Consider the following 11,530-nt stretch of genomic DNA (forward strand, 5'->3'; position numbering starts at 1 on the left):
ATTACTACAGTTGGATGAAGGCTGGGTTCTCCATGCTGGGTCTCTAATCTGCGAGGTTTTTGTTCTGTTGTTGATGTCATTGATTAGAAGCTGTATTCTCTTTATGAATAACAGTGGCCAAAGTGAACATACGTATGGTGTCATTTTCAGAAGACTTTAAGCATCCTAGGGAATGTGAGTATCTGTTTCTTTCAATGTTACTCAAAACCAAATATACAATTTGTAATTCTGTCTAGAAAAGAAAAGAGATTGCAAATCTTTGTGAGTAGGAATCCACAGGTCCTTGTAGGCAGGCTTGGTAGTTTGATTTTATAGGATGTAGATGACTTTGGTAGGTGTAGCTTTGGGCTTGGGCAGAGCTCAGTTTTACTGTGTAGACATCCTCCAGAAAAACTTACCCAACACAGCTACTCAACTCTGTCAAACTTCCTCTAGACAGCATTCATCACATGTATTTCCTTCTCTGTGCTGATACAAAGTCCAGCATTTGTAGATAAAGACAACAGTAATTGTTGCGGCACTCTTTACGCATAGTCAGTGTAGTAGTAATGAGAAATGAAGTATTTTCTATAGACTCTGTGACCTGAATTCTTTTGCAGGGAGATTCTTTGAAAAGAAATTCCTTATTTGGTCTGAAGAGTGCCTTGGGAAAGTTGCTATAGATGCCAGCACTTTCCACTGCATTCTGTAAGACTGTTTCAGAAGATGATGGTGTCTGACAGTCTCTGGAGATACTAATTCAGGTGTAAGACCTTTGCTGAACATAGAAATATACAAAATGGAGCCCTTTCCCCACTCTTTGGCAGATTTAGATTGTAGAGAATTGGCTGAAAGAGCCTTTCTCTCAGGTTAGGGCTTGGGACTCACTGGGTGGGCAGCATGATGCAAACCCAGACTTCCCAGGGCGGGATGCCCTAGTCTCAGTCCTAGTCCTGACCCTGCTGCTCAGGCTGTGCTGTTCACCAGTTGCTGGGATGTCCCTGAGGGCTTTTGAGCGATGATGCAGTTTAAAATTGTCAGGGTCTGCTTCTTTCTTGGTCATGTACAAAGGCTGCCTTCTGTTTCTTGTCATACATCTTCACATGGCATAGTGTCGCAGCAAGTGTTATGGTTGTTAGGTCAAAGGATAATGTGACACATGCTGGACATCGTGCATGAACGAAATGATCACAGGTGGCCTCTTGGTGAGTGACCCTTGCTGAGCTTGTAGGGTTTGTCATCACCCTTGGATCCTGGTAGTGCTGCACTCATGCCTGAGCTGTTCCTCTTCTCCCAGCTCTGCCTAAGTATCACTGAGGAGTAAGTACAATTAAAAGCTAGTACTCTTTGTGTCTTGCCACAGCCTATCATGCTTGCCTTGTCTCCCAGCTAATACAGCCCCATGTTAGGGAGTCTGTCTTATTCCCCTTAGACCACAGCACTGATGTGACTTAGCAAACACCTTGCCCTGTGCTCTTGCTCAGCAGTGGGCTGTTGCTGCGATTTGTGAAGTTCAGGGCTACTGCACACGTGTGACACGGAGAGCTCCAGGGAGGCATCAAATACATCAAATATAAAAGCATGAATGTTACCCTTCATGCTGCCAAGCAGAACTCACTGCTTGGATATGCTCTGCGTCCTGGGGTCTGGAGAGGAAAGAATTGCTCCCAATAGTGGGCATTAGAGATTCAAGGATGTCCTAAGTTTTTAAGAACACAGAGATTTAGCCATGTAATTCTCATTAAAGATAATGGAAGTTATGCAGCTAATAAACTGTGACACTGACAGCAGAAGTCCATCTTCTTGTGCTGTGCCTCACAGTGACTGAGCAATATGTAGGTGTCCTGCTATTATTTCTCAGTTCTTGTGAGGGAGAAAAAAACAGGATAAAAGATTCGTGCCAATGCTAACATGTTTATACACCATGTGGAGTTTTCTTAATTGAAACAGACATTGAGCTTTGAGAGATGTTAGACACATGACACAACTTTCATTTACTTCCCTGGCTTTTTTTTTCCTTTGCTTTCAAGAAAAAATTATTATCTATGGTCAAATTTTCACTTCTGAAAAAGTATGAAAGGAAGTTCTTAAGCTAATGAATTCCTTTGTTTTTTGCATTTCTATAAATTCAGTGGAGCCCTTTGGAAAAATGTATCTTAAGATGCTAAATATTATTCCCAGGATTTTATAAAAATCTCTAAATTACTTTTTGTGGTTTGGATCAGCCCTCCAACTATCATACTGGGAATACAATCTGGATGTTCATCAAGCAGTCTTCACATATACTATTAAGCAAAAAGGGCTTCAGATGTGCATGATTTTGTGATTATGGCATAGGATGCCATACTACCCTACTGTTCATTCTGTAGCACTGACTTCATCCGCGGTGGGGTTTCAGTCCTCTAGTACTAGAAATTAATTTACTTATTTAGCAGTGAGACAGATGGATGTAGTGAATCTGAGATTTCAATACAGTTTGCTAAACACAACAACAACAACGTTACATAAAATGTCAAATTGCAGCCCAATTCCTCGTTACCTTGATGTGGACATATTCAGCTGAGACTGAAGAGTAGCTGAAAATCTTTCATTGTTCCATCAAAAAATGCAAATAAAATATATGTCACTAAATCTCACTTCCAAGAAGAGAGTCACAAGAGCTGCCAGTAGCAAACATGAAAATGCAGGAGAAAGGAACCACCCAATTTTTCATTCCATCCTAGAACAAATGACGCTTTGCTAGGCGGGGGTCGAGAATACCAATGTGTAGGAATAGAATAGATATACATGCACTCAGAGGTGAGGCCCTCCTGAATTTTGCATTAATTTCAAAGCGCTCATCTGCAGCTGTTTCTAATCTAATCTAATCTAATCTAGTCTAATCCAATCCATTCCAGATATTTATAAAATACCTATCAGCACCACAGTGTGTGTGCAGCTGTAATTATGACCCTATAATTCTCTCTTGTACCTTCAATGTCAAAGAAAGTTTGCAAGACTATTTGTAGGAATACGGAATTTTTTGTATATTCATGAGCTGCATGAGCTTCACCGTGGTGTGTCAAAACACCAGTACTCAGTGGTTTACTGAGAGTGAAATAGTAGTGAAGTGTCATCACCAAGATACGTAGAAGCAATTACTACTCAAACTTTCAAAAAAGCCCAGGGAATCTAACAAACTACAATGAAATTGTGAAAAGGCTGATCTTCGTGACATTCCCAGAAAGTTTTCCTGCCTGTCCTGTCTTTCCTTGTACCTTCTTATCTAGATAGTTGAATTTCCAATTAGGAAATTATTGACCAGGTACATCTTACTGCCAGTGGTGCATCGTAATCTTTGACAGAAACCACTGATTTCTAATTTTTCCCCTTTGTATGTTTATCCATCTAATTTACCTTTTTTTAAAAAAAAAAATTATTTAGCCATGCCAGATTTGGCTTTTTGTCTTTTTCTGGTATTAATAGTAGTAATTAATTTCTTTTGCATTATTTAATCTTGTATTGAAATGTAATGGGTGTTGGAGGCATAACATCAATAAAGTAGTTGAAGATAGAGCTCTAAATCCCTAGTTGATGCCACATATTTGAGGAAACTGAAAGGGGCATTTTTTTCCTCGAGATACTAAGTCCAAATCTTCAGTCCAAACTCTCATCTATAACCCTTGTATGGACAGCATTTTGTGGGCGGGAAGCCGGCACAACATACAATTACTGCTTCTACCAAAGTGTAATACTATATAGCATGCAATAGCATCTCGGGGACTATTTTCAGCAAGCGAAAAGGAGCATCAAACAATCCTTATGAGTGATTCTTTCAGAGTTTTGGGAGGAGCTTCACCTTCATTGTTTTTTCAGTACCACACATTCTTGAAAACAGCAGAAGGTGGTATAGTTCACATAACAACAGACGTTCTTCCCTGCCATTGGAATTGTTGCCTAGAACCACACTTGGTAGAATTTGCAGGAGTTTAAAAGAATCACAGTGATTTGCACTTGCTGAGGATATAGCTATGCATGAGAACAGCGGTAACAAATCTTACAGATTGATCATACCGTGATAAAGATCCACTTGCTGAGACATTTCTTTACAGCTGAGATCCACCAGATAAACCCAGTCAGTCCTGTCTTCCGAGGCGTGACAGAAGGAGTCGAGGCAGACTGAATGAGGCTCCAATTGCAATTCAAATTTACTTTTATAAAACTGTGATTAGTGCTGCTAATCTTGCCTTGGTGAGCCAAAGACAATAACAACGAGGTTACCGAACACCTCGGGTATTATGTAATTCTTTTGCTCAGAAACTTGCTGGTGTGAGAGTGCTTTTGAAACCCATTAGTAAAACTGAACTTGCCAAATGAGCCTTCTCTAGGGAGAACGAAGTCAAATGTGTGCCAGGATGGAGCCAGAGCCTGCCAGGGGCTGAGCACTCACAAATCCCGTTGCTACCAGCGAGAGCTGAGGACGCAAAGTCCTTCGTGTAACTGAGCCCAGTTGTAAAATGAACTAATAGCTGTGGACCTGTCCTTCACATTGATAACATTACTGTGTATTTACTCATAACAGACCCTAATGCGTTGACTTGCACTAAACTGTGACGCCAGTCTGCTTGATTCTGACTGCACGCTTAGGAAAAGCCGTGTTGTCCCCTGTCTCGCAGCATCCCACCGACCATGAGGGGCACTCACCAGCACTGCTTAGACCAGGCTGTGGGACCACTTGTCTCTCTTGTCTAGTTCATAAAGCCAGTCTTGAACTTTTCTTCACCAGAAGATGGTGATCCTTTCACATGAACAAAATTGTAGAGAGAGGGAAAAAAGAGCTGAGCCGACTCAAAAAGCCACGATGAATTTTCAGCAGAGGATGAGAACAGTGGAAATTTCCAGGAGGATACTGGTGAAATTAGAAATGGCTCTTTGAGAATAACTATCTACAGAAAAAAGTTTAAAATATGGAAAGGGGGGGATTTCCTTTCATCATTAAAAACATCAGTATAAAACACATGGAGAAAAACAAACAGTGAAGACACTGTTGCTAGTGGGCTGGCTTTTTAAGTATTAATAGAACCTCACAGAACAAGAGTTTCTTTTATTCTTTTTATCCCAGCTCCCTGCTTGCAAGGTTCTTGTGTGAACATGCAGCAGTTTCCAAGGCTGTGAAATTATCAGACCTGGACCAATGCCAGTACAAACCAATTTATTGGGGTCCAGCAATTAACTAAAACCTAGAAAGCTTGATTAATTGTGGCAGTGCTCAGCAGGGAACATTGAGGAAAAAAAAATCAGACTAAACTCCATGCAGTGTCTCTGTTCCATATACCAATTTACACTATATGTGAAGGAAAGTTTCCTCTCTGTAAATACCCTTAGTATATTATTTTGCACCATGTACGAAGAATAATTACAATGCCATTTGAGAAAATGCTAGTTGATGTCTCTCTGGATAATCATTTCATAATAGCTCTTATCCTGTTATAATTTTTTGCTGTTGAATTCGTATCTTATTGTAACCCAAACAATGGGGTATATTATTTTAAAACATTGTTTTGTTAAGCTTCTCTCTGGAGCGACATCTTGAGAATCCAGCACTTTTCTGTTTCTTTATATTTCCTCAAACATTGATGTGTGCAAGAAAAGTGAGGGTTTGGTAGCTGTTCAGAATTATTTAGGACAGAAAAAATGCAAACAGAAAAGTTGAGCTAAGAACCAATTTACCAGGGCAGAATATGTTGACTGAAATGAAATCCTGCAGTCTGAGGAGACAGACAGGAACTTATACAATTGGAATGTTTAAAAGCTGAATTAGAAATATCTTACACATTATGAGAAGCAATTACAAGGTGTAATTAAGGTGTTAGCTGATTTCATTATGATAGTGTTAACAAATAGCGTCCACATTCATTGTTTTATTGTAGGGCTTGTCATAAAACCCTATGCATAAAACAGAATTTTAAAATCTCATTTCTAGTTGCCTTAGTGGTACATTAATCACTTTTAGTATAGATTACTGAGAAGAATGCAAATATTCCGAGTCAGTGTAATGCAATGCTGTAGTGTATTGTAATGGGTAGGACAAAACACTGGATCTAGCAATTCATCTTAGTTCCTCTTACATCAAAATAATTCAATGGCTAGTAATGGAAAAAAAGCTCTCTGAGGATAAAAAAGCAGTGGTAAAAGAATAGTCATCCCTGCCCAATGAAAAGGAAAAGAAAGATACATGCAAATGTTTTTACCTTTTCAACATCATTTTGTATCCTAATCTGCATCCAACTGCGACACTGTCACATTCTCAGATTTAAAGAGTGCAATCCGCAGACAGTGCTAAATCACATTAGGCAGTGGTGATAATAGAGCCCCTGAATGCATAACATCCAGGCAAGACATCTAGCTGGGGCTGTAGGGTGATTTGGGACATTCAATGAGGTAGGAAGGGCTGTCTCCTCCAATTTCACTGTATTTATTGGGGATTTAATGTATTTTTTTAAAGATATTTGCAGTGGAAATCGGTTTGTCGGAGGTCATCTAATTGAATCTACAGCCCTGGCAACCCTTCACAAAGGCTGCCAGAAATGACCGAGTTGCTAATGTTTAACTGTGAATACCCAGCAGGGGTCCTCCACAGGGCTGAATACAGTCAATTATGTTATTTTTCTAAATATTAGTGACTCAGCTGTCTCTGCTTGTGAAGAGTTGCCAGGGTCACAGATACAATCAGACAGATCCTCCCCCCCTTCACTTCTAAGAGATGGGGAGAATCTTTTAAATATCACATTGAATAATCCTGAAGTAGCGGGAAGGGTCCTTGCAAGGCTGTGCTTCTCCTCCAGAGTGGCTGCATTCAGTCTTGTGGTTTTGAGGGGTCCTAGTGGGCCAGACAGGGCAATGTGTAATTGCTTGGGGCGAGCACTGTCGTGTATAAGCAGCCTCACTGAGAGCTGTGAGATAAATACAAATTTCACAGTTCAGCTCAATAGGCACTAGGGCTGAGATCTGACAAAAGACATAGGTGCCAACGGCTTGTCTCCCCTTTAATACTTTTTTGTTCTTTCTGTCTCCTCCTCTCCCCCCCACCCTTCATTGTGCTCCAAATATCTCTCTGGAAGGAACATTTTTATGTACCAGAAAAATTCCGTTTCCCATTTTCCTCTGTAGATTTGTCAGGAATAGAGAGTGGTGGGTGAGGAGAGCTCAGCAGAAGCAGACTCTGAGCAACATCCACTGTCCAGAGCGCTCTTCAGCTGAGACTTGCAGATGCCCCAGCAGCCCTGCTCCTTTGCCCTCTACACAGAGCTCTGCAAGTAATTTAGTTTTTGATTGCAACTTCCTTAGTTTTTTGCCATAAAAATTCTTTTCCAAAGCCCAGCCTTCTCTAGCAACAGCATCCCTATCCCTGTGGTCCACAGCCCAGCTCTTCTTATCTGATCAACAGCATTTGGCAGACGGGAAAAATCCTTCTAGAGCATTTGAGTGCCAGTGCATCGTTTTGGCCCAAGTCTGAGATAGTGCTTTGGAGTTGGCAAAGTTTCCTAATTTACTGCTGTTAAATTTTATCCAACTTCAGGAATATTATGTGGATGTGGCCAATCTCCAGCTATTCTGAATCCATTGCAAATACTTTGCCAGCATGTGTCCAAGTATAATCCAATTTTGATGTTTTTAATGCTGATACAATTTCCCTGTAAGTACCTTCAGGCATGGCATCTGAACTGCAGTGGACAGGAGTGCAGCAACCAGCTGTCTGGAGCCCAACTCCTAGGAGGTGAGACCTTTATTCCTTTGGGTCCCTGTCTCTCCTAGAGTTGGAAAGCCCAGACTGGATCTCTAGTGACCACTGATGTTGCATCTCTGACTTGTTGAACACATACAGTATTTCGTTTGTGAGTGAGGATCTCAACATTTCCTTGGAATGAGCAGAAAATCAAGAGTCATGAAATGTCGTTTGGTGTTTGCCATCAGTACATTTCAGATTGGGGTACCAGTGTTCCAGGTATGTTAGAAATACAGTAGCTAGATAAAACTGCAGTGGAAGCAGAACTGAAGTTTCAAATGCTTCGGTACTGCAGAGAACTTGACTTTGAAGAACTGGACATTATCTAAAGGGTGCCTTTGTAGCTTGTTCTTGCTATAAAAACAGGGAGGAAACCAAGTCACCTTCTGTTAAAGCTGGAGTTTCCCCTGGCTGGAGCTCCCCTAGGGAGAAAGAAAATAACCCAGCAAGGGAGAGGAGGCTTGCTGTGTTTAGACAGCCTGTCCTCTTCTGATCTGCGTGTGCCTCTCAGGAGGAGGAGTTCCCTAGGAAGATTTTGATGTCTGGCTAATTACCAAGGCCAATGTCTCCCTCCTGTAGGAGGATATGGTGTGGGGCAGCAGCTTTGATACTCTAAACCGAAGGGAAGATTGTTTCCTCCATGTTTTCATTTTTTAATTCTTTATCTTCTCCCCAGATTGTTGTCATGAAGGGCAAATACATAGTGTAAAACTCTGTCCTCGGGCAGTACCCGAGGACTCCATTGTGGAAAACCGGAATCTGGATGTTACTAGTGTTGCAAAGTTATGTGTGACCTATTTTGGTTGCAGAAATGATCAGGTCAACAGCATCCTGTCTTGCACTCCAGCTCATCCAAGTATTCATCAGTGAGAACTGATGTAAATGATGATGTCCATTGCCAGCTGACAAACACACACCCAAGAGAGAAAGGAAGATATTTCTAACTTCTGTTTCAGCAAATACACCTTATTTTTCTGTTGACGCTGGCACCCATTATTGTTCACAGGACTTCCTGGTTTTCAGTTCATTATTCTGTAACATTCAATAACTTAAACTGTTAGCAGAATTATATCAATAGCAAAAGTGATTTATCAGTCAATGTGTTCATCGTGCTTTGTGAGGGGAGAATTCCCTACTGATTCTATCACCAAAGAGCTCCACCCTCTTCTGTGCATTCAGAAATACAAATATTATACCAGTGATTGACCATGAGACGTTTTGCAGGCCAAATTCATGGCTAGTGGAAGCGGGCAGGAAAATTTCACTTCAGTTTACTTGAACTCATTAACGTCAGCAATTGATTGCTTTTTGGTTCTTCTGTGCCAGTTTTTGACTAGCTGACAGAACTGGTTTAGGGAGTGTTTAACAATATCTGATTACATGATTTACGTACAAGAAAATTACCATCTGGCAGTACAGTGAAAGCAAAATTGTTACTGTTGTAGCATCCTTAAAAATCCTTTCTATTTGAATCCAGCCGCATTATGAAGAGGGAGAAGGGAGCAGGAGTTCCAGCAGCTCAGTGGTGTATGTTGCACTGCCAAAATGTACGTGCCCCATCTGATGATGGGAGGCTCTGCTGACAAGGGGGGGTATCATACCTCAGCTCATCTGGTGATTTCATGGCTCGCACTGCTATTATACTGCACCATCTTATCTGAAGGAACTTTAAAACTTGTGTACATTTCTGGTTATCTTTTTTAGAAACGGAGAAACTGAGACACAGTAAGAGGAAATGCTTTGTGTGGAGGTACCCATCAGGCTCAGAGTAAAATCACAATAGACCCTGTCTCCTGAGTTTCAGCTTGGTGTACTACCGAGTGATATTTCTACTCAGTAAAAATGCTCTTTCATGTATTTATGCATTCCTTCAGGTATTTCAGGTCTCAGGAGGATCCAAATCTCCCTCTTCCTCAGTTGAGAAATGGAGAACCACATACGAGGTCACAGCCTTATTTATTCTTCTACAATGACCCTTTAAAAGAGAAAGGAGAAGTTGATGTTAAAAAAAACAACATCCAAACAAAACCCCCCAAAAGCTAGGTAAAAATTTTAAAAAGAGCAATCCTCCGTTTGCTTTTCCTTTTACAGGCCATCTTCCAAATTTACACATGGCTAACTGTATTACAAGGAATGGATTAACTCAGAAAGGTTCTCTAAAGCAGACCTGTTGGAGTTATCTTTAATATTAAAAGCAGAGTGTTTGTTTTCTTTAATATGGAGGGCAGCACCAATAAAAACACCAGTGAAAGAGGCCAGTATTACTAGATCACATGTCTGCTTTTATCTCACAGTGGAGTTATAGTAGAATGATTTTTGCTTAGGAACTTTAAAGCTGGACTGCATCCTTTCATGCTGAAATCATATCTCCTGCAAGGATTATTGGAAGATATAATGTTTCCTCCAGCTTCTTATTTTCTCCACTCCTGAACTTGGACTCCTGACCTTAACTTTTCTCTGGTTATGACCGAGCACTGGCCTTCAATTGAATAGCTGAGCTTTTTACAGTCAGATCAGCTTCTGCTCTTGTAATTTCAGACTCATTTTGTGACATTGATATTGTAGATCTTAATTAAAAGTCAAACATTTTATATCTTGGGTAATGACCATACAGGAACTGCCAGGTTTTGCTCCCATGTGCGTAACCATCCAAAACATTCAATATGTGTGACTGAAGTCGGAGGAGTTGTGCACGGTTTGTATGCGGGCCCCCTTTTCCTCTTTGTGTCCCTTCTGCAGCACAGTTCTGCACCTGTGATTTGCTCTGTGCGGTCACAAAGACTAGTGCGTGAATGGCAGGTAATTCAGGCTTCGTGTTAGCTGAGTCTGGAGCCTCTCATTAGTTGAAACAGCTAATCAGGCAGAAATCTGTGGGGCTCTGCGGTTAATTACAGGGCAGGGTTAGATGGTGGGTAGTAAAAATATCTGTTGCTTGGCTATGCCACTGTCTCTTGCTAGCACCAGTGGGGGCTAATTGCACTGGATTATCTTGTAGATAAGGTTAGATGTACTATTCAGCAGGGTACTGAATCCAGACAGCCTTCTGTTCACGGGACTCATGGTTTTTTTTTACTTTTTAGTTGTTCTTTATTAATTGGATATGATGTGCCTTGTGCTTTCTCTCACTGAAGAGACGCCAGGGAGATTGGATTTTGGTTGGGCAGCTACAGTATCAGCCTGATTGTACAGCTACTGATCTTGTAGCCAACAAATTTGAATGTCTTTGAATGTTTGAGACACCAAACAAGATGTTGGAATATGGTCTTGAAATCATACAGTACTGGGCTTGATACAGTCATATGTTATCACTGTAACAAGTACTTCGTGGACATTTCTTAGTTGCATGAGCGTGAAAGTAAGGATAACCAGGTACCTCTGCTATATCATCCTATAAAACCTTTGCCTTTTGTAAATAAGTCACAGCCTTATAGTACATGAATTACTTTCTGGTGAGAGTGGGACTTTCAGAGTATTTTTCAGAAACTGAGAGAAGGTTACTTAGTGGAGTCTTTCAAGTTGATTAAACTATTTTCCAGAACACAAAATATGCCTGAAGAAATGGGACTGCTAGTGAAGTTTTGCCTCTGAATATAGCAGACATTATTTTTGCTCCGAGTGAAGTCAATGGCAGAAGTGTCTCTGGTATAAATGGAAACAGAATCAGTACCTATCAAAGAGCATCAGGTTGCAGATTTACCAATATTTGAATTGCCAACACAGATGAGGACAGTTTATGAGGTTTTCACAGATACAAATTATATATTTTGGGGAAGAAAAAAAAAAGGC

Source organism: Calonectris borealis, chromosome 13 (genome assembly GCF_964195595.1).
Source record: "Calonectris borealis chromosome 13, bCalBor7.hap1.2, whole genome shotgun sequence".
NCBI classification, from domain to species: Eukaryota; Metazoa; Chordata; class Aves; order Procellariiformes; family Procellariidae; genus Calonectris; species Calonectris borealis.